The sequence below is a fragment of the Lissotriton vulgaris genome, chromosome 6 (genome assembly GCF_964263255.1).
Source record: "Lissotriton vulgaris chromosome 6, aLisVul1.2, whole genome shotgun sequence".
Taxonomy (NCBI): Eukaryota; Metazoa; Chordata; class Amphibia; order Caudata; family Salamandridae; genus Lissotriton; species Lissotriton vulgaris.
The window spans coordinates 515,939,740-515,964,905 of record NC_141694.1 but is presented as its reverse complement, the minus strand read 5'-3'; positions in this window follow the sequence as shown (position 1 = coordinate 515,964,905).

The window sequence follows — 25,166 nt, the reverse complement described above, 5'->3', positions numbered from 1 at the left end:
CAGCTATGATTACCCAAGTGCACTGGACAAAGCCAGTGGCAATGGGATTCAATTCAGCTACATTTACATGGAAAGGGATTGCATACCATCTAGCTGTAAGTGTAATCAGATCTCCCTCCACATGGGAAGGGATTCTATGCAATAAACAGAGAACTGTTAGGAACTTAGGTATCAAATTTGATGGCGCCGTTACTTTTCAAACACAAATTGAGGTTGTGACTGGTATGTGTTTTGGGCTGCTCCGAATTTTGAAAAGAATTCCACCCTTATTTTCCATAGATGCAGGGAAAACAGTGGTGCAGGCCTTGACCACATCCAGATTGCATAGTGCCAATGCCATATACTTGGGTCAACCAGAATATCCGCTTAGCAGACTCCAAGTAATACAGAATTCGACGGCTTGAGCCCTCCTGAACCTCCCTTCACATGCGCACATATCCCTATTCCTGGAGGCTCTCCATTGGCTTCACATTAAAAAAAATAGATTCTCTTTACAACTCTAGTCCTTGTCCACAAACACGGCATGCCATCGGTGCTAGCTATTTGACAGAGAGGATTAAAGATCATTTCCCCTCCAGAAATCTTCAATCCTCCTTTGATCGGCTGGCCAGACTCCACAAGATACATCGTACAAGAATCGCAGGCAGGTCCTTCTCCTACCTGGGACCTGTTGCCTGGAATAAGCTTCCTCTGGAGTTAGGAACCACCACCGAGCCAGCCACCTTTAAGAGAAAGTTAAAAGCATGTCCCTTTCAACAGGAGTAATATGTTGACCATGACGTGCAGTCGGCTGGGTATTAGAGCAGGGACACTCTTAGGAGTATCTGTGCGCTCTAAAAATCCTACAAATGCATTTGCCGAAAGGGATTGCATGCCATCTAGCAGTATGTGCTATCAGATCTCCCTCCACATGGGAAGGAATAGAAGATCTCCCTCCACGTGGGAAAGCATTGCATGCCACCTAGCAGTGTGTGCCTTCAGATCTCCCTCCACATGGGAGGGGATATTAGATTTCCCTCAACGGGGGAAAGCATTGCATGCCATCTAGCAGTGTGTGCTATCAGAGCTCCCTCCACAAGCGATTGGATGGCTTGCTATCAGATCTCCCTCCTACTTAATGAGGAAGCCACAGATGACATCTGATGGGGAAGAGATACGTGCCTTTCTCTGAGATAGTGGATATCGATTTCCCAAACACTTTCTCGCCCTCATCTTCCTCTGCAGTGGGTTCATGTGTCTCTTTGACTATTATACATTGCACCTGTTTTTAATAGATGTAATTTACAACAGGCATCATTTTGGGCAGACGACTGTGCCCATCCCAGAGTTGTTCATTGTTGGGGGACAACTTTATTTTACATTGCTTATTCATGGTCACTGCCTTGCTGAGGCTTTGCCACTGCAGTTCTGCATATCTTTTATAGGGGTGTGTGAAGTTGATAAGTTTTGACTTGGCACATTTCCCATAAGTGTCACCAACACAGGTACAACTTGCAGTTTTGCATATTTTAAAATGGCACTTCTTTTAATGACGCATTGCTGGAATCTGTCCCAAAAATGACACATCTCTAGCAATAGGTCATTACACATGGGCAAGTGCCATGTGAAATATGACTGCGTCAGTCTTATGCCTGCCATGAGACAGGCATAAGATATTGACGCATTTACGTCCAAGAAGTGGCGCTGTGAAATCTTATAGATTTCACTGCATCACTTCCATGACCCATTCTTGCAACGGAACGCCCCCCCCCCCTGCATACATTATACCTGGTGCACATATATTGTGGCACAGGGGTTTACAAAGTGCTGCATCTACCAAGATGCGTCACTTTGTAAATAGGGTGCAACAAGGCACTTTTTTACGTCCCTGGTGCGTCACAGAAAATGACGCACCAGCGGCGCAAAGTGATGCAAGGGCTCATAAATAAGCTCTTAAGTTTATTTTTGTTTATCCCTAAGTTATGCAGAGGTTTGCCGAAATGAAAACGTTCCTAATTGCTGTGTTTGCTCTTTTTATTTTTGAGAAATTTACACGTGTAGCACATTTTGCGTACATGCCTTTCCTGATGAAGTAGAATCAGATTAACTAGTAAAATGCTTCTAGAATTTGAATTTACCTGAACAATTTAGGAACATTTCAGCGGCAGGTACAAATTGTACTTCTGAATCAGGTCTATTGATATTTGTTTGATGATACTAGATTTAAGTGTAAATGTCAATTATCTTCTCAGAATACTAATAAAATAAATGAGGCCAAAAAATAAATCTTGCAAAGAATGAGTGACATTTCTTCAATTTCAAAACTCAGATAATTACACTGACATTTCCATTTGCTATTTTTCTCCCAAGTTGCTAGCAAAAACCATCATTTGTAACACTTGTAATTTCAATCAAAACATAGTTCTTTCAGCAGCTGTAATGATTATATGTCAGCAAAGGAAATTAGCATCGGAAGATGTAGATATCTAGACATAAAGAGTTAGTTTTAATGTGCAATCAAATACATTCTGTTTTTGTAATATATATGTATATCTATATTACCTACTGGCGGTCGCCAGTAGGTATATATAGTTAGGACCTAGTTTCCATAGGAAATCCGCAACATTCTATTGGGAATAACCGGTTGATGAATCTTTAAGAATTTCCTAAAGAAGATGGCCCGCTCTGCTCTGCTCCTTCCCTTAAAGTTTTGGGGGGATTCGTCAAGTGGGGGCTGAGAAAAAAGGGGGGTCCCAAAACGTGTTTTCCCCATGTTATTTTCCATAGGATGATTAGACACGGCTGCAGCCCAAACGGCTGAACGGAATTAGTAGACATTTGGCAAAATGGTAGAGTCTGATTCACAGATCACGCTTTTGCTTAAATGGTGTAAATCCCTCCAGTAGTTCCTGAGAAAATTAAAAGGAAAAAAATGTATATATCTGGGCGGAGCCTAACCACACATCTCATCGTGAGATCTGATTGGCTGTCAGCACTTCATCCAAGAAGTGTTGGCAGCCATCTTGGGACCAATATACATGATAGCACCTCATTAAAAAGCATTGCAGTTAATAGAAGGTTGTAGGACTTTAGTTACATTATAAACCATTTGTTGATGGTACCATACTCATTTTAGGAATTGTGGTGTGTTCTAAGGTGATTTTACCATGTGAAAAAGCCTTCTGCTGGGATATCATGAAGCATGTTTGAAAGAAAACTATTATCTCATGCTTTTCCCACAGTGGTTTGGAAGGGGATCTACAAGCTAAACGGAAAGCATATTTTCTGTAAATTCACATTATCTTTCTCAGTCATGTGAGAATGAAGTCTGACATTCTCAGTAAAACATTTACGTCCAACAAGGACAGAGACAGTGGAGTGGTGTGGCTCACTGGTTAGAGGCGGCAGACCCAGAAGCAGAGGATGGCCCGGGACCAAGGTTCAATCCCCGACGCGGCAGGGTCGTGAACCAGGGTCAGCGGACTCGATAATTCTTGCCTCGGTGCCTACCCAGCGGTCTATAGCGCCAGGACGCCTCTGGGTAGCAGTGCGCTTTACAAGACACACACATTTACATTTACATTTACACAGACTGTCAGCTGATTTCTTTGTGTTCTACTGCAGCCTCCTAAAGTGTTCTAAAGAACAACTAGAGCGCTAACAGTCCTACTTTTTTACAAAGGTATGGCACACCTGAAGACGTCTTGATTGGAATAAAGTGGTAACTCTTAAAACATTTCATTTAAAAAGGAACAAAATGAGGGGGTATATTTTGCCATAGAAAGTATGATTAGTGCTGCAGGAAGAAAAATTAGGGCACATTTTGAGTGACTTCTCAAATCAGCTTCTATTTCATTAAAACATTCTGACATGCAGTCTCCCAAGATGGCCACCAGAGACAAAAGAGCCCAAATGTAGCCCAAATATCACCCAGATGTAGCCCAAGTATAGCCCAATGACAGAATGTCCCAGAGTGTTCTGAAGAACATCAAGAGCGCTAACAGTCTTACTTATGACAAAAGTATGGCACACCAGAAGCCATCTTGATTGGAATGAAGTGGTAAGTCTAAAAACATTTAATTTAAAAAGGAACAAAATGAGGGGGTTCTTTTTGCCATAGAAATTATGATTAGTGCTTCAGAAAGAGAAATTAGGGCACATTTTGAGTGACTTCTCAAATCCTCTTCTATTTCATTAAAAAAATTCTGACATGCAGAATGAAACATGCACTTTGAATACCAGCAGCAGACTTCCCTGGTGAGCAGTAGCTTTACTACAGTGATCTAATGAGCAACTAGAGGGCTAACATTCAGAATTTATGGCAAATGTGTGACACATCTGAATGCCTTCTTGATGGAACCAAAGTAAACAAGCATTGAAATGCAATAGATCTCGCCCTCGTTTAAGTTAAAGCCATTTTGTTTGTAATGAGGTGGCTTTTTAGCTTTGCTTTTATCAGTGTTTTTCAAACTTTCATGTAAATAACATGCATATGTATGCATATATGTATATGTATGCATGCATTTATATTTGTATTTATATAGCTATGCAGATTATATATGTTTATATATGTATGTATATATATATATATATATATATAATTCACTGAAAAAACCATATGTTATAGACCATATATAGTTAGGAATTAGCATTTACAAAACCTTTGTTTACTCACACAAAACCATTGAAATTCGCATATATAGTTAGTTGCACTAACTATATATCGCGCACCCGCAATCCACTGCTGATGATGTCACATATTACATTATTCATGACATGGTCAGTGACATCACTGATGACATCACCGATGACATCATCCAGTGACTGTATGTTTCTGTAAAGTTAAAATATGTCTTACATATTGAAGAATGAGTGGATGTATAAGTGTCTGGATGAAGGATTTAGTAGGTGCATGACTGACTGTATGAGAGAGTGATTAAATGTGTCTCACTGAGTGCATGGGTTAGTGACTAAAATGTCTTAATTTGTGCATCATTATATCTGTTGTTTTGTAAACTGCTGCATGTGTTGATCAGTAGCTATATGATTAACTATATGGGTTATTGATTGGTTGCCCAAGTATTTGTATGGGAGAGTGAGTGTGTGTGTGTGGGTGGCTGGGAGGTGTGTGACTATGTGCATAGATGTGTGAGCAGTTGATTCACTAGATGTATGGGTTCAAAACTGCATGTGGAAACAGCTGTATGGGTGGTTGACTGTGTGCATGAGTGTATTGGTGAGTGAATGGATATCTCAGTGCTACATGTCAAAGTAAGTACATATGTAGAACACAGTACATGTGAGAGTTGTCATATATAAATAACTGTGTATAAGAGCAAGTGAATGTGTGAGTGGCTGTATGGATCATTGTAAACTTGTATCAGTGATTGTATAAGAGAGTAAATATGTGTTAGAATATGTTTGAATAAGTAAGGTGTGTATAACTGTATAGTTGAGGGAATGGAGGTGTGATTGATTCTTTGCATGACTAACTAGGTGTATGAGTAACTCCATGGATGAGTGACAGTCTGTGAGTGTCTGTTTACACTGAGTGTATCTAAGGTTATATTAGAGTCTGAAGAGGTTCATCGTGTTATCACATGAATGATGTCATCAGTGATGTTATCAGTGGTGTCATTTGAGTTGTCATCAGTGATGTCATCAGTGATGTCACTGACCATGTCATGAAAGATGTAATATGTGATATCATCAGCAGTGGATTGGGGGTGAGCGATATATAGTTAGTGCAACTAACTATATATGCGAATTTCAATGGTTTTGTGTGAGTAAAATAAGGTTTTGTAAATGCTAATTCCTAACTATATATGGTCTATAACCTATGGTTTTTTCAGTGAATTTTCAAGGTTTTGTAAATGCTAATTCGTAACTTTATATGGTCTATAACCTATGTTTTTTTCAGTGAATTTTCAAGGTTTTATAAATGCTAATTCCTAACTATATATGGTCTATAACCTATGGTTTTTTCAGTGAATTTCAATGGTTTTTTAACAGCAAATATCAAAAGCTGTAAAATGTATTCTTCTTTTAAAGGAAAAATATATGTATATGTATTTAATATAATTTTTTTATGCATTGCCAAACCCTGACCTCTTAATAGTGCACTGTGGTGGAAATGATTTGTGCACTATGACTGGGGTTGGTCTGGAAATGCTTTTAAAGGACACATTTCATCAATTGATGACAAACTGCCTTGGTATATTCCAATATATGCCAAAGACACAAATGGAACTGGTCCAACCAATTTTGTCCACAATTTGAGAAAGCACGGAAACATGTGAATAAATCTGTTTCTGCTTACATGAGAGACTTTAGAATGGGTTCAATATACAACAACAACTTGCTTTACAACCTGCAAGACATCTACAGAGGAGATGGTGTGCACTTCTCAGATGAGGGGAATAGAATATTCCTCCTGAATTTAAGACTGTGCATTGGAACCTACTAGTAGGTAAATAAATCAGCAAAAGAACCCAAAAGCTCTTTTCAGAGCTACCCTACCTGTGATCATTCAAAACGTTTATCTTTTTCTAACTTTTTTCACTATTTTTCACCAAAGTACGCTCCCCGGTACGCTTACCGGTGCGCGTACCGGGCGCTCCCCACGTAATTTTTTTTTTTTTTGCCTATATGAGCGTCCTAAGCCCCCCTCAGAAAACCTAGAGGGTCAGGAAGTGTCTACCGTGCCCCCTTCTACCCATTCCGAATATTGTTTGCCCTCCATCTTGTGTTTCAATTCTACTGAAACACAAAATGGAGGACTCCTGTAACGCTGCCGGTACGCGTACCGGGGCGCGCACCGGTAAGCGCTCGCTAAAAAAAGGTGGGAAGTAATTTACAGAAAAAGCACTGGAGACACTTTCATCAAATATAGAATAGGCCCTACTACATAGCAGTCCCTACCATTTACCCAAATTTGGTGTTATTCCATTGAGCCATTTGGGCTGTAGCCCTGTCTAAATATCCTGAGGTAAATTACATGACAAAAACACATATGAAACTGTTTGAATTTTTAACCAATTAAAATGTTACTTACATTTTGTACTTTTATGTGCTGACATTTGATTGGTTAGGTACATGAATATATATAAAAAATGAGAGGGAAACACAGCCATTTTGACTAACACTACCTAAGGTACATTTGGAAAAGAATTTGACAGAAAACTTCAACTACTTTGAAGAAGGTAAGTTGTTAATTTGAAAGGAGAACTATGTTATGCACTTTAAGTTAATTTTGTAAAACGTTTTCAGATAGTTATTTACTGTCCCTCTATAAGAGTTGGACATTGAGAAAGGCTTATTTATTTAAATTATTGATTGAGTTAGGCTTCTGTGGTATAATTATGAATTTACTTAGGCTTCATCACAGGCACTTTTTAATAGTTCTACTTCCTGCCTGAAACCATACACTGCCCAAAGATAACTTCACTGTTAAAAACTCACAAGTACCTGTCTGAACTTAAACCCAACAGTGCCCTATCTCTTCTGATATATTTATTTGTTATGCAATTTACAGGAAGAAAATGGAAGCACAACAAAATGAAAATAATATTTCATTTCAAATTAATATGGAAATCAATCCTAAGGAAGACAAAGAAGAAATAGACTTTTTGGATGACACTGTAGACCAAGACTTAATTAAATGTGTTGAAGAAATTGAATCATGGAATGAAAAGGAGGACATACCAGATGAATTAATGTTGCAAATTCTTTTAGATTTTGAAAAATCAGAACAATAAATTTAAATTTTAAAAGTTAAAATTGTTTGAGACATTATTCTTTTTTATATGAAAATTATGAAATAGTACCCAAAAAGATATAATATAAAGTGAGACTTAAAATATACTGTGCAACTTTTTTGTGTTACATAGTAAGTTTGCTCATAGTTACTTCCTTTCTCCAACTATATTATCTCCAATGTTTATTTAACATCTCTTTATCATCTCCTACCTCCATATTGTTTCAGCTTTCCTGACAGACTATGGTATGAATTCAATATACCACAATAGCTTCTGAAACAACATGCAAGATATCTACAAACGAGACGGTGTGTATTACATTTTAGACTCTGCATTGGTACCTACATGTTGCTACTTAAATAAAAAAAAAAAAAAAAAAACAATAAAAAGAACAATCAATAAACATACAATATTTGAAAAGTCTATCATTCTTTTTTCCCCATACTACGCTTCCCGGACTGCTTCCCGGTGCGCATACCGGGCGCTCCCCCCGCAAAAAAAACAATATATTTTTTATTTTTTTTGCCCAGCGGGGCCCTTTTAAAGCCCCCACATCAAACCTAGGGGTTCAGGGGGGGCCTACCCTGCCCCCTTTTGGTCATTTCGCCCTTTGTTTTGGCCACCTCTTGTGTCTCGATCCTACCGAGACACAAGATGGCGGCCGCTCCGGACTGTTTAGAATGTTTACAGACACCCGAGAGCCAATCAGCTTTCCGCGTGCAAGTCCTGTAGCGCGCCTGGGCGCTCCCCGGTGCGCGTACTGGGGCGCGCTTACAGATATATATATATTTTTTAACCTAAATTACTCAAAATCCACTAGAGCACATATCTTGAGACCTAGCAACCAATTCCGTCCATCAACGCCAAAGTTATTCAACATAGAATTTGCAGAAATCCCTATTCAAAAAAATCCTATATATACCCACTGGCGACCGCCAGTAGGTAATATACACATACATATATATAAATGCATATGCATATGTATGCATATATATGTGTATATGGGTGCTCGTAGAGAGAGGTAGAGAGGTAGAGGTGTAGAGGTAGAGAGGTAGAGGTAGAGAGGTAGAGGTAGAGAGGTAGAGACTAGTAGAGAGAGAAGTAGAGAGAGGTAGAGAGGTAGAGAGTAGAGAGTGAGTAATAGAGAGCAGAGAGTGAGTAGTAGAGAGTAGTAGGGAGCAGTAGAGAGAGTAGCAGAGAGTAAGTAGTGGAGAGTAGTAGAGTGAATAGTAGAGTGAGTAGTAGAGAGTAGTAGAGAGTAAGTAGTAAAGTGAGTAGTAGAGAGCAGTAGAGAGTGAGTAGTAGAGAGTAGTAAATAGTGAGTAGTAGAGAGTTAGTAGTAGAGAGTAGTAGAGAGTGAGTAGTAGAGAGTGATTAGCAGAGAGAGAATAGTAGAGAGTAGTAGAGAGTGAGTAGTAGAGTGAGTAGTAGAGAGTAGTAGAGAGTGAGTAGTAGAGAGTAGTAGAGAGTGAGTAGTAGAGTGAGTAGTAGAGAGTGAGTACTAGAGAGTAGTAGAGAGAGAGTAGTAGAGAGTAAGTAGTAGAGAGTAGTAAAGAGAGAGTGAGAAGTAGAGAGTGAGTAGTAGAGAGTGAGTAGTAAAGAGTGAGTAGTAGAGAGAGAGTAGTAGAGAGTAGTAGAGAGTGAGTAGTAGAGTGAGTAGTAGAGAGTGAGTAGTAGAGAGTAGTAGAGAGTGAGTAGTAAAGAGTAGTAGAGAGTGAGAAGTAGAGAGTGAATAGTAGAGAGTGAGTAGTAAAGAGTGAGTAGTAGAGAGAGAGAGTAGTAGAGAGTAGAGAGTAGTAGAGAGTGAGTATTAGAGAGTAGTGGAGTAGTAGAGAGTGAGTAGTAGAGAGCAGTGGAGAATATTCCAAAGTTTGGCACAGCACCACTTGCACAAAAAGTCCAATCAAATCATATCACTTAGAGCGCTGAATCTTGGTGTATATTCAAATGCTTTTATTTTCCTTAAGTTTATGTACCACAGCCAGCCGACGCGTTTCGTTCTGTACAACAGACCTTCTTCAGGGCATTCTTATTTCCTTCAAGTTATGTTGGTATCCTGATGTCATATAACTAGATATTTCTTCCAAATGTTAGACGAGACGTAAGTACATTCTTATTCAAAGTGACTAGGTATCAATTTTACCCACACAATTCGGGCAGACTCGAGTAATTTATAGCGTCCTCAAAGTCAGTCTTTCAAAAATTCCAAAGTATAGGACATGATAATCCAAATCCAAATGTGTCTCAAGAAAAGTCATTTTCAATCATTCGGAATATCGGCATTTGGGCAGATATGACCCACGGACAGGGTTTATGACTTTTCTTGAGAAACATTTGGATGCTATAAATTACTCAAGTCCATGGATGCTGCTGGGAACGCCCCCAGCAACACCCATTGCACACCCCTTTAACGCAGGACGCTGCGTTAAAGGGACTGATATTTATCAGGCAGGATTACGCCACAAAAAGTGGCTTAGTCCTGCCTGATAAATATCACTCAGTCTTCTGTGCCACCGGAACGTCACGAAAAGTGCATCATTCATGACATGGTCAGTGACATCACTGATGCCATCACTGATGACATCTCAAATGACATCACTGATGACATCACAGATGACATCATCCATGTGACAATCAAATACACCTCATCACACACTAGTATAATCTTTCATCACTCACTGTAAAATAGAAAGTGCCATATTTGAAACCATTGACACACCAATAGAAATTCCTAAACACCCACTCAGTTATTCATAGAACTATACACACATCTAAACTCTTACCTATAGATTCAGTGTTATATGCAGTGAACAGAACACTATCAAATATACTTATACGCCTATTTCAACATTACACACCAGCACACATTGCATTCACTTATAAAGGCATCCTTCTGACTTATGCAAACAATTGATTATACTTACATTTACTCGCCTACACACTCATACAAACACCACTTCATCTATTTATATAAATAGTAACTCACACTTAGTGCGTTATAAAATCACTATTACAAGAATACAGTTATCCATATAGTGACTCATACAATCACTAAGTCTTAGACACACTTAATTAGATATAACTATCACATACACTGCCTTTTTTTCAATTTTAATGGAGATGTACCATTGAGAGAAATATTTCATCACCACCACACCCATAAACATATACACTCACTGAAACAACTATAATAACATGTAGTCTTAACCTCATATACCTACTGAATGAACTATTCACACATTTTTTGGCAATCACACACCCCCCACCAAACCACATAGACATTCATTTACCCATAAAAATACTCAGTTAAGAAACCAATAACAAATATAGTCTTTAACATAACAATTAAGACAAAGTAATAAAGACTTTCACACAGTTTAGTAACTACACATTATATATAGTGAGACTCTACAAATTAGTCAAGGAAATAATCAATGACATTGTTACTAAATCCACCATCCACACATTTATATTTATATATCCACTCACTCTTCAATGCAAATTAGTGTATTTATAATACATATTTAAATATCAAAGCAAACCACATTCACTGGATGATGTCATCAGTGATATCATCAGTGATGTCACTGACCATGTCATGAATGATGTAATATGTGACATCATCAGCAGTGGATTGCGGGCGTGCGAGTTATAGTGAGTACAACTAACTATAACGGGGGAAGTTCAATGGTTTTGTATGAGTAAAAGGGCCAGCTAACTATGACATTGCAACACAAGGGGAAGAAGAAATGCAGCAATTGCATTCATTGTAATAACGTTATGCAACAATCATTTGTATCTCATCCTAGAACAGGAGAACAAATACCTCTCAGATTAACAGCAGATTGTAATTCTAACTTTGTCATCTACAGTATAAAATGTCCTTGCGGACTAATGTACATTGGAAAAACTGAAAGAAAGGTGAAAATCAGAATTGGAGAACATAAAAGTATGATAAGAAATAAGAACACCAACTCCAATTTAGCAGCCCATTGGTTAGAAAAGCACCATAACATCTCACAACTAAGATTCTTAGTGATTGAGAAAATAGAAATTAAACCAGGAAGGGATAATCAAAAGTTTTTGTCCCAAAGGGAAGTAATGTTAATTAAAAAATTCCAAACTATGGAACCGCTAGGGCTAAATGATAAACTGGACATGGGATGTTTTCTATAACTGACATAAGAAAGTGCAAAATATACGCAGGTGTATTCACGATTTTGTTAGAAGATGTTTAGCGTAAAGTGTGAACTGATAATAGACACAATGATATATGATTGTAATGTTGATTACCAGCAATATGAAAAGCAATGCACCAGGAAAATACATGCTTTGTATGTAAATTATGTAATGTTCTCATATAACTGATGAAGATTAGGTAGAAATACAGCCTTGCTACTGATACAGTATTAATAGACAGTAATATGCACTGGGGAAAATTAGCAGTGTTCGAATTCGGATTCGATATACTAATTATTTTCAAGAACTCAGCAATTACCAGTGGGATCCATTACGCAAACGGGATCACATATTCATCCCCAACATTATTCACATTTAGCAATTACGTACATTGCATATAACATATGCCTAATATATCTTTAATTTAAAATGAAGCACATGGGAGCTTTTTTAACTTTTATCCTCAATAATCACCACGTTTTACACCATTTCAAAATGGCGCCCATAGCAGAGATCGAGACAGCTCAACTTAATAGGAAGAGCTTTAAACGCAATTGACGCGGTTAAATCCCCCGAGATTTCGATACGCTTGACTAACCCAGCAGAGAGAAACTGACTAGGAAGTGAAAGCCCCGAACGCTACTTCGAGCCGCTAAGCAGACTCAGCTTAAGTCCTAGCTAGATACAGACCACGATGTAAAAGTGATTTTAGATCAACGAGTAGCATAACTCTGAACTCGTGACCCATTTGACTCCCGTAGGGAGAAGTGAGAACGCGACCCCAGAAAGCTTCGCATCAATTAATTCCCGCAGGTAGATGTGAGAACACGACCGAATACAGCCAGGTATGAATAGCACAGTTTACAACTTTATCACATAAATGTGATTAGTAATCTGTGTTGTATTACAACAGGATTATTATTTCTACAGCTTCCGGTTAACATACACCGTAAACTCTTCCACAATCGTAAAAGACACAGTAACGAACAATAAGGTAAACTCTCAATAACACTACAGCCTGATAATTAATTTCTCTACGCACTGTGTTGTAAAGGCGATTATAAATCAGTCCAGTGTCCTATACAGGAAGTTTAGTTCTTTATTTCTACTGGAATTACTTCTGTTTTGTTTACAGCATAGTTATTTTCATTTGAAGAGAAATTCTTCTTGCAAATCAGTGGAACCAGCATGGGTTTTGGAGGAGCACCTACGTACGCTAACATATTTCTGGCGCAATTTGAAGAGCAACATATTCTAACAGACAAAAAATGGAACACTTCGTTAGTCATGTATCGTCGATTCATAGACGACATATTCTTGATCTGGAGAGGATCGAAGGAGACACTTGAAAGTAACATCCTGGAATTGAATTAAAAAAAAACAAGGATAAAATGTACTCACACGATAAATACTGAAGAAATATCCTTTTTGGATGTGAAAATAACACAGAGAGAAATGAAAATACATACACAGACGTACGTTAAACCAACTGACCGGAACAACACATTGTTGTTTAAAAGCTTCCATTCATCGCAATTGATAGAAAATTTACCCTTTTCACAAATGCTGAGAAGCAAAAGAATTTGCTCCACACTTGAAGCACAGGAAGAAGACATGCCGATGATTAAAGAAAAATTTAAACAAAGAGGTTACTCTACCACGTGCATCAATAAAGCTGAAGAAAAAGTGAATAAACTAAGCCGTGAAAGTCTACTAACAAGCACAAAGAAATTATCCTCTAAGTCTAACAATGTCTTTGCTTCAAAGTATTCAACAAAATCATGCAACATTAAAAAAATCATACTCAAACGCTGGGAGCTGTTACAACAAGACGAGGATTTCCATAACATATTTCAAGAAAAAACTATTTTTGCGTACACAAGGAGCAGGAACCTAAAGGAAGAATTGAAAAACAAAAGAAAGAAAGAGACATTGCAACACAAGGGGATGAAGAAATGCAGCAATTGCATTCATTGTAATAACGTTATGCAACAATCATTTGTATCTCATCCTAGAAAAGGAGAACAAATACCTCTCAGATTAACAGCAGATTGTAATTCTAACTTTGTCATCTACAGTATAAAATGTCCTTGTGGACGAATGTACATCGGAAAAACTGAAAGAAAGGTGAAAATCAGAATTGGAGAACATAAAAGTATGATAAGAAATAAGAACACCAACTCCAATTTAGCAGCCCATTGGTTAGAAAAGCACCATAACATCTCACAACTAAGATTCTTAGTGATTGAGAAAATAGAAATTAAACCAGGAAGGGATAATCAAAAGTTTTTGTCCCAAAGGGAAGTAATGTTAATTAAAAAATTCCAAACTATGGAACCGCTAGGGCTAAATGATAAACTGGACATGGGATGTTTTCTATAACTGACATAAGAAAGTGCAAAATATACGCAGGTGTATTCACGATTTTGTTAGAAGATGTTTAGCGTAAACTGAGAACTGATAATACACACAATGCTATATGATTGTAATGTTGATTACCAGCAATATGAAAAGCTATGCACCAGGAAAATACATGCTTTGTATGTAAATGATGTGCTGTACTCATATAACGGATGAAGATTAGGGAGAAATACAGCCTTGCTACTGATACAGTATTAATAAACAGTAGTATGCACTAGGGAAAATTAGCGGCGTTCGAATTCGGATTCCATATACTAATTATTTTCAAGAAATCAGCAATTACCAGTGGTATCCATTACGCAAACGGGATCACATATTCATCCCCAACATTATTCACATTTAGCAATTACGTACATTGCATTTAACATATGCCTAATATATCTTTAATTTAAAATGAAGCACATGGGAGCTTTTTTAACTTTTATCCTCAATAATCACCGCGTTTTACACCATTTCAAAATGGCGCCGAAACAGAGATCGAGACAGCTCAACTTAATAGGAAGAGCTTTAAACGCAATTGACGAGGTTAAATCCCCAGAGATTTCGATACGCTTGACTAACCCAGCAGACAGAGAAACTGACTAGGAAGTGAAAGCCCCGAACGCTACTTCGGGCCAGTAAGCAGACTCAGCTTAGTCCTAGCTAGATACAGACCGCGATGTAAAAGTGATTTTAGATCAACGAGTAGCATAACTCTGAACTCGTGACCCATTTGACTCCCGTAGGTAGAAGTGAGAACGTGACCCCAGAAAGCTTCGCATCAATTAATTCCCGCAGGTAGATGTGAAATGCGACCGAATACAGCCAGGTATGAATATCACAGTTTACAACTTTATCACATAAATATGATTGGTAATCAGTGTTGTATTACAACAGGATTATTATTTCTACAGCTTCCGGTTAACATACACCGTAAACTGTTCCACAATCGTAAAGGACACAGTAACGAACGATTAGGTAAACTCTCAATAACACTACAGAGTGATAACTAATTTCTCTATGCACTGTGTTGCAAAAGCGATTATAAATCAGTCCAGTGTCCTATACAGAAAGTTTAATTCTTTAAACTACCAGAAAGCTTTAAAACATCTCAAAACTACATAGAGCATTGAACCAGTAACTCTTTAATAACAGAACAGAACGTAGAGAGCTCGACTTTATCCTAACAGCCATAGATACATAATCTTATGAATCTTAAACATAAGTTGAAAAAATGTGAGATAGAAACTCCAGAACAATGACTAATACACTAGTAATTGTAGCAGTGGTGGTCGATTTGAAACTTACAGTGAACCTTGATTATATGTAAAAATGTAAAAATTAAGAAGCTAAGCTTAAAACCCAACAAAGTGGCACATATTGATTTCATTTACAGTTAGGCCCCCGAAGAAGGGACTGGGTCCCGAAATGCATTGGGCCAACTACTCATCAATCGTCAAAAACAATTGTTTTGGGTTGTGGTAATGTGTGATAAGTATCACACTAAAGAATAATTGTATAGGAAATGAATAATACATCATGTGTCATTAACATGAAATGAAAAGACAAAGTATGAAAGAATAATCACTTTATCAAAATGATAACATGGTGAATAAAACCAAGAGAAATTTATGAAAACATTGAGTAACAATTGTTGTTCAATTAAGAATAGTCGTCTAATGAATTCTAGCTGTGCATCAGGTTAGGGAGTAACAGCGGTTTACTACCCTTCTATTAAGGTTCTAAGCACTAACTTTTGTGGCAAGGCCACAAGGCCAGGGCCTCCCAGCCTGCAGGCCCTAAAGCTGAGTTGAGAATCAAGGTGGAACTTGGGAAGCGTTCCAGACATCGCTCCCATAGGGGAGCCCCAAAGAAACTGACCTCATCGCAAACTGAGAAAGAGAGAGCTGAAGCCCTGCACGCGGTGGCAGCACTTCTACAGGGCACAAGCCCCATCACTTTTGCAGAGGTCCATTCGTCGAGGGACACTGGGGACATCAATTCTGATACATCCCGCAGTGACAGTGTGAAGATGCCGGTGGTGACTTTAAACACGGCTGATTAAGTCATCTGAGGCTGCTTGGGCTCGACCCCTGGGTGTTGCTGATCTGTTGGCGATCGACTCTGATCTCGAGCTGACCTGCTCTTGTAGGGCCGGCACACTCCAGATGGTTTGTGCATCAGCACCATGTTTTTCCTTTTGGCTCTTTCCGTCCACCCCCCTCTGAGTACCTTACTGGGGTAGAGCCTCACTGGTGGTTATGTTCCACACGCTGTTTGGGCACTAACCGTTGTCCGGCTGTCCTGGGATCGGGCAATCCCACACACTTGACCCCATCTTCTCTGCAAGCTCCCAGGTGTCCTTCAGCCACACCACCGAACTCCACTGGACCGACCATCGCTGCATCCACTTCACCTTCTGGAAACCCCCCACGCACCACCGCACCCAACAGATCCCACGCTGATGCTGGAGCAAAGTCACTGAAGACCAGCTAAACAACGCCCAAAGCCTACCCGTCGACCCCACTGACCCCGACACCGCCGCCCACGACCTTAGACAGTGGATCGATGACTGCGCAAACACCTTCGCCCGCTCAAGAAACCCTCCAACAGACACACTAACAAGAAAGCAAGCTGGTTCACCACGGACCTCAAGGCATCCAAGCAAACCTGCTAACAACTAACTAAAGAAGAAATGGCACCGCGATCAGACACCAGACAGCTATGCAGCCCACAAGAACACCATCCGCAGACACCATCACCTCATCAGATCTGCCAAAAGGGCCTCCTTCAAAGACCGCCTAGACAACAACGTACTCAACAGCAAAGAGCTCTTCAACATCGTGAAGGAGCTCTCCAACCTCAGCTCCAACACCAACGACATCCCACATTCGCAAGACATGTGCGACGCCCTCGCCACCTTCTTCCATTGCAAGATCGCAGACATTCACGACAGCTTCAACACCCCGATCACCCTAACAATCACCGAGACCTCTGATCTCACAACCACCACCCTCACCAACCCCCTGCTCACCTGAACCAACATAAATAACAATGACACCATCCACTCCGGCTCCCTATCAAACTCATGCCCACACAACATCTTCAACAAAGCCGGCTCCACCATCGCACCACATCTCCGCAAGGCCATCAACATCTCCTTCGAGACTGCAACATTCCCAGAAAGCTGGAAGCATGCTGAAATCAACGCCTAACTAAAAAAAACAAGGTGGAACCCAAAGACCACAAGAACTTCCGACCCATCTCCCTGCTCCCATTCTCAACGAAGGTCATCAGGAAGAAAGTCAACAGTCAACTGAGCCGCTACCTCGAGCAGAACAGCATCCTGGATTTATCCCAGTCTGGGTTCCGCAGCAACCACAGCACCGAAACTGCCCTCATTGCAGCCACAGATGACATCAGGATCCTACTGGACAATGGCGAAACCGTGGCCCTCATCCTCCTGGACCTGTCAGCCGCCTTTGACACTGTCTGCCACCACACCCTACGCACAAGCCTCCACAACGCAGGGATCAGAGACAAAGCACTGGACTGGACCACCTCCTTCCTCTCCGGCAGAACCCAGAGTGTTCGCCTCCCCCTTTCCGTTCCGAAGCCACCAAGATCATCTGCGGCATACCACAAAGATCTTCCCTCAGCCCGACATTGTTCAACATCTACATGGCACCAGTCGCTCACGTAGCCCGACTACATAACCTCAACATCCAGCTGATCCTGTCCCTCACTAAGGACACCCTCACTGCAAAAAACAACCTTCATAAAGGAATGAGAGCCGTTGCTGAGTGGATGAATATCAGCCGCCTGAAGCTGAACTCAGACAAGACGGAAGTCCTCATCTCCCTCAGCGTGGGATGACTCCTGGTGGCCGACCGCACTGGGAGCAGCACCAACACCCACCAACCACGCACGCAACCTAGGTTTCATTCTCGACTCAGTACTCTCCATGACCAGGCAAGTCAACGCCATCTCAACCTCCTGCTTCAACACCCTCCGTATGCTCCGCAAGATCTACAGGTGGATCCCCACCGTTAACAAGAAGAACGGTCACCCAGGCCCTCGTCAGCAGCAGGCAAGATTACAGCAATGCCCTCTACGCAGGAGCCTCGGCAAAACTCCTGAAATGACTGCAATGCACACAGAACACCTACGTACACTGGCTCCTCGACATCCCTCGCCGCAGCCACATCACACCCCACCTAAAAGACCTGCACTGGCTTCCCATCAACAAGAGGATCACCTTCAAGCTCCTCACCCAGGCACACAAAGCACTCTACAACACTGGACCGACATACCTCAACAGCCGACTCACCTTCTGCACCCAAAACCGCCAGCTCTGCTCCGCCGACCTCACCCTCGCCACCGTCCGCTGCATCTGAAGATCGAACCCTAGCGGCAGATCGTTCTCCCACCTCACTGCCAAAACCAGGAACACCCTCACCATCCTCCTACGGCAGACTCAGGACATATTCACCTTCAGGAGGCTACTCAAGACCTGGCTTTTTGAGCAGTAGCAGCACATCTCCCCTCAGTGCCTTGAGACCCTCACGGGTGAGTAGTGTGCTTTACAAATGTTATGATTGATTGATTTATTGAATGTGGGGGTTCATTTGTTGATATTTTCTGTTTGGTTGTTTGCAGAGGAGGGCGGTTGTGCACACATGAGGGAGCGGGCAGAGGGGTCCCCCTTATGTTACTGAAGGGTGGGTTCCTTTAGAAATGGCAGGGACACCTAACACTGAGAGGTGGCAGGGTAAGATTCTTGTGACACCTTTTCAGCTTTTGCCAGGGGGTCCCGATCTTGGTGAAGCCTGGGGTCCCCTTTGCTCTTGACATCTCATGGCTAGATATGGAAGGGCGGTATGACCTGCTTACGGGATGAATGGCCGGGTAGGAGGTGACACTGGGCAATGTTTATGCATCCAACCAGGACCAAGTCGGCTTCCTAGAGTCTTTCTCTGCCTCCCTGGCTCATTGCTTAACAGGTTCTTTTATATTGGTGGGCAACTTTAGCTGCATGGCGGACGTTGTCATTGATCGTTCTCCACCTCCTCTGCCAGGGACGCAGCCACATCGTACAGCATTAGGTTTCCGGACCTGGATATCCCACTGGGGCTTAGAAGATACCTGGAGACTGCAGCACGCGGGGATAGGGAGTGCTCCTTCTTCTTACCGGTTGACCAGGTTCATACCAGTCTCAATATGTTCCTCTGTTCCCCAGCTTTCAATTGTTCTGTTTCCCACTCTGAATACTTGGGGCATTTTCTGTCAGTCCACAGCCCACTACTCATATTATACCAACCATTGGGGCGGCACCCTCCGATCCCTACAAGGAAATTGAACATGTTACTGCTTGATGATGTCCCCTTCTGGGCCTCATTGCTAGCACTGGTTGAGGCATATTTGCCTATTAATGCCAACACTGCCTCCTCTCACCAGGTGGAGTGGGAGGCATTTAAGGTGGTTGTAAGGGGCCATTGCATGGCTCAAGCATGTGGAGCACACAAGGAGATTAACCGGGAACTTCTGGACTTGGAGGGGACTATCCATAGACTGGATCATAGACTGGAAGGTCTCCCAAGACACCAGATTGAAATATATCCAATTCAATTACACACATATGATCTATATGATTCCCCACTGGCTTAATGTGACATATGGAGGGGAGGTGCGACAGTGTTCCAATTTTTGCCCAACTGGATGCTGACTTTGGCCACATGACTTGGGATTGCCAATGGGTGCGTCCTTGCTGGGAGACGGTGTTGGTCAAGATCAAAGACCTGCTTGGGAAGGAGTTGGCCTTCACAATCCAGACGTGCCTTCTGGATCTCTTCCCCAGGCCACCTAAGCGAAAAGTTGGGAATTGTTTGATAGATCTTGCACCTGGCCTTGCGAAGCACTGGATAGCGATGGAGTGGAAATCCTCAAGGGGGCCACAGGTTGCAGCCTGGAACAGGGATGTTATTGTATTCGGTGGGGCAGAGGGAAGAGCACTAGCATGGGAGGAGGCCAAGGGAGTGAGACTGCGCCCAATTGCTGAGCAATGGAAAGAGGTAATGGCTGAATGAGAGAAACCAGCGAACCACAAATAGATGCCGTGGCACAAGTCGCTCATCCATGGTCCCCTGTAGTTCTAGGGGTTTGATTTATGAGTGGGGGTGCACAGGTTTGAGTAGTCCTTGGGAGTATCTGCCCAGGCACAGGAGGGATACCAGCTGTGAGGGGACCCTCCCACTGGACCCACTTGTGGATTGTTTATGCTTTAATTTCCATTTGATTTATTTATTTATTTAAAGGTTTTATATAGCACTAGCTGGACCCGAGGGTATCAGAGCACTTTACATGGGTTTAGGCAGGAAAGATTGCATGAAACATTTGGACAAAGAGGAAATATACGAGCCATGAGAACATGAAAAACAGCACGGTTACAACAAGGGGAGATAAAATGAGGATTACATTGGGTAAACACCCAATCCTAAGTAGATTTAGAAAACGCGGTGGTCAGGGATGGAGAAGAGAAGGGGAGTAAAAGTGGGGGCAAACAGTGGAAGGTGATGGATAAGGAAAGAGTACGACTGCTTGGGCATAAAAAGCTAGAGGAATTGAAGGGAGAAAGGCAGTAGTATTGAAAGGTAGGCAAAGAGTAGAGGGAAAATGAGTCAGGACATCAATAGGGGGGAGATCTATACAGTAGGGAGGAAGGATGGAATTAGCGTCCAGATAAAAGGTTTAAGGGCAGCAATGTTTGTTGAGAAGGTGCAGCTTGAGGTCCTTTTTGAAGCTAAGGTAGGAGGGGTTATAGCGTAATTCTTTAGGGACATTAGATGTCTGTGTTCCGACATGTCCACACCACTACTTTACACAGGTTTCTTTTTCCTTTTCTCTCCCCCTATTCTTTTTTTGTTCGTTTCCTGGGTTTGAGCATTGTTAATGGCATGATATGATTACATTTACAAATATATATGCATACGATGGACTGATGTTGAACGACATAATTGCCACGATATAACTGTCTTGGTGGGGCACGTACTCACAAATGTAGTCAGTGATGGATGATGTAACATGCTTTATTTTTCCTTTATCCTTCCTGCACTTCATGTATCAATTTGTAAAAAATGGCAATAAAAATTATCTTTAAAAAAAAAGATACATCCAGAGAATGGTGTCCCTTTGGCCGAAATCAGCCTGGGGAGGGGGGCGTGCAGACTCGCTCCCCTACTGTAAAAGTAAATAAAGACATAAAATGACGGGGTCCTGGGGAATGGAGTACCTGAGGCCGAAATCAGCCAAGGGATGGAGGGCCAACCACCCCCCTCACCTACGAGAAAAAATCAGTCAGCAAGTACCCAGAGGCCCTGCCTCCTTTCTCCACCACTAAGCAAATGCACCTCCTGGTGCACTTCTGGTTGGGAATTAAGTCCTCTTGGCTCCTTGGGGTTCTTGGGGCCAACTACCGGTCACCTCCAGTAAGTCCCCCACAGTGGGTTTGCTGAGAGGTCATCGGAGACCCTGTCTCCACCACTCTGCAAATGAGCCTCTTGGTGAACTACTGGGTAGGAAATGAAGTCCCCTTGGGTGCTGAGGACCCTTGGGGCCAACATCCCCTCCTAGCACCTTCAATAAGTCCCACACGGTGGGATTGCTGTTAACTTGTTGGCGGTACTGCTCCTTTTCTCCACTAGTCTGTTAACACACCTCCTGGCGCACTACTGGCTAGCAGGATGAAGTTTGCTTGGATGCTGATGGTCTTTCCAGGGCAAGAACCCTTCGTGTTACGCCCAGTAAGTAAAATACAGCATAATTGCTGACAGCTTATCGGAGGCCCAGCATCCTTTCTCCATCACTCTGCAAATGCACCTCCTGGCTCAATACTGGTTGTGAGATGAAGTCCTCTTGGATGCTGAGGCCCCTTGGGGACAAAGAAGCTCTCCTGTTACCTCTAGTAAGTCCAACACAGCAGGATTCCTGAGAGCTTGTTGGAGGCCCTGCCCCCTTTCTCCACCACTCTGAAAACGCAACCACTAGATAAAAAACCATAGAAATTCACTTAAAAAAACAAAGGTTAAATGGATGTTATAATTAGGAAATAGAATTTGAAAAACTTTAGAAATTCACTGAAAAAACAAAAGTTACAGGGACGTTATAGTTACAAAATAGAATTTAAGAAATCATAGAAATTTCCTGAAAAAAACAAAGGTTACTGGGATGTTATAGTTAGTCTCAAAATTCACTTGTACAAAACCATAGAAATTCAGCAATTATAGTTACATGAGCTAACTCTAACTTACGTCCCCCTAATGCACTGCTTATGACCTCACATATTACATCACTCATGACATGGTCAGTGACATCACTGAAAAAATCTCAAATGACATCACTCATTACATCATCTAGTGATGTAAGTTTCTAAGAGTTGGCTCAAACACCCCATGGGTGGTTGGGTCTGATGACTCATAGGACTAAAGCAGCCACTTCAAGGATTTGTGCTTGACCCATAGAGTTGAATGGTTCTCCAAATCATGAACATCCTCCATGTTTTTGTTTATGGACCTCTGGATTTTGGACCCCTTCTGTAAGTCTCACTATTGGAGTCTCACTCACAGTATGCTATATGTTTAGGTGCCTACTTTTAAAATAAGTTCCCCTGCTGCGCAGTTGTGGTAACAGTCTATGTGGTTTATGTGGGGGGCACACGTGCATGTTCAGTGAGGAATACTATGGTCTCACTCAGGCTCACAACTGCATGACAGTCCTAAATGGGACTCAGTTATATTGTTTGTGGCCTGCTTACTACCAGAGAGTGCTAATCTTGTACTGTGGATCCAATGGGAGCGATGCAGTCTTCCATATTTCACTGTCTACACCACTAACGATATACAATAGTAGAAATAGGAAAAATTAAATGGGATAAGAGAGAAAACTATCACCACTCTGATTTTCCATTCTGTTGGGCAATAATATGTGATGCACAAGTGAATATTTTTAGAAATTAGGAGATATCCGAGTAACATGCCATGAAACTCCTGAATCCTTAATAGTTGAAAGGATATACCTTAAAGGTATGTTCATGTAACCAACACTCTGTGTTATCGTTTGAAGCTGTATTTCCTGAAAGTGATGCATAACACAAGATGAGTAAATTTATAAATGCTCGGGAATCCTTCTCCTCTTTTGGCCAGGTAACCACCACAAGTGTCATCACTATGCGCTGCCTAGTGATGCTTGCGCAACTGTAGAACTAATCAAAATGCATTAATATTCTGTGGTTCCCATTGTTACTAATACATATATGACTTGTTCAGAACTCCAACTAGTTCAATGCATTATTAGGCATACATATCATGTGTAATCATTATCTTGATGTGGGGGGTATCCTTGTTTCTTTACAGTGTTAAACCAAAGTTCTCATACAACCAATTCCTAAAACCATTAACAAGTGAAAGGTTCAAAATATTTTTTTTTGTTGTTTCTCAGATATACCTGACTTTCAGCATACTTCTCTGCAGTCACAAAGTTGTTTTCTACCAAAATCTCAAGGAAGCAACTGCTAATGTAAAAGTTAATCCTAAATCCAAGTTGCAAGGTATTGTCTTCTCTTTCATTGTAACATTAATGCCTAGCAAGGATGCTGTGAAAAACGGAGGAGAGTTATGTCCAATGTTGCATACACTGATTAGATGCATTCAATGTAAGCAGGATGTTCCCACACTGGGCAAAGGGAAGAAAGGCTGACCTCTGGCTTCAGACAACAGAGGGGTTTTATTTGAAGCTTGGAGAGAAAAAACACACCTTAAGGGATGGAGCCTAAAATAGAGGAGAGATGTGTTGAAATGTTGCTCTCAGTCGCCATCTTGCTTTCTTCCCTGAACGTTCTGCAAGGGTTTAACAACCAGTTTCCTTATCATAGTAAATGCCAGTTATCAGTGAAGGTATTAGGTAGGGACTCTCAGATTCGAAATGCTCACTACATTTTTAGACCTCTGTACCAGGAGTCTCCAACATTTTTTGCATTAATAAATACTTATGTTCAATGATTATTATTAGTGTTGTAATTGTGACCTTATCAGAGAAAATTTAATGGGGAGAGTGGCCAAGGAGCCGATGGAGGAAGATGAGTGCGCCTGAAGCTCTATGCCGACCCCAGCAATTATCCTGATTAGGGACACAGAACCGGACACTGGACCTCTCCCAATAGTGAGTGAGTGACCTGGGGACATTTGCTGCCAGCGCCCGCACACTGGGATGTCCCAGGTTTCCAGTAGCACGATGAGCCGAGGTGACCGACTGAGCAGCAGACAACATGGCGACGATGGCGGGTCCATAAACCAGGCTCTCCAGCTGGAGGAAAGGCCCAGAGGCTAGCGGGGGAGCAGCGCAGAGAAGTGGATTTACTGCGGCTGCGACCACACTATAACTCCTGCACACCAACAGATCGGTGGCCTCGCCGCGCCCAGCACCGCAACCTTTGCACTGAGGTGGTTGTGGCCATAAAGCACAGGGGACTGTAGCGTGTCCGCGGCAGATAGAGGAGAGAGAGGCGATCGACCTATGGGGCGGTGGCTCACGAAGAAGGGTGCGGCATCTCGCCTGCTGGACACCGCGCGGCATTTTGAAACTCTGACCGCCATTTTGGGCTTCTGGATGGGTGAGGACGCCCTGGTGTACGCTGCATGCAGTTGTGCTGTGGTGTGGGAATTGGCGCTTCTCGCCGCCCAAGACGCCCGGCCCTTGATTTTGGCGGCCCTGCAGGTGGCTTGTCACCTGACGCTGTGGGAAGACGCCATTGAGAACTCTAGGCCTCCTAGGAGTTGTAGCTTGTAGGCCCCGCCCGAA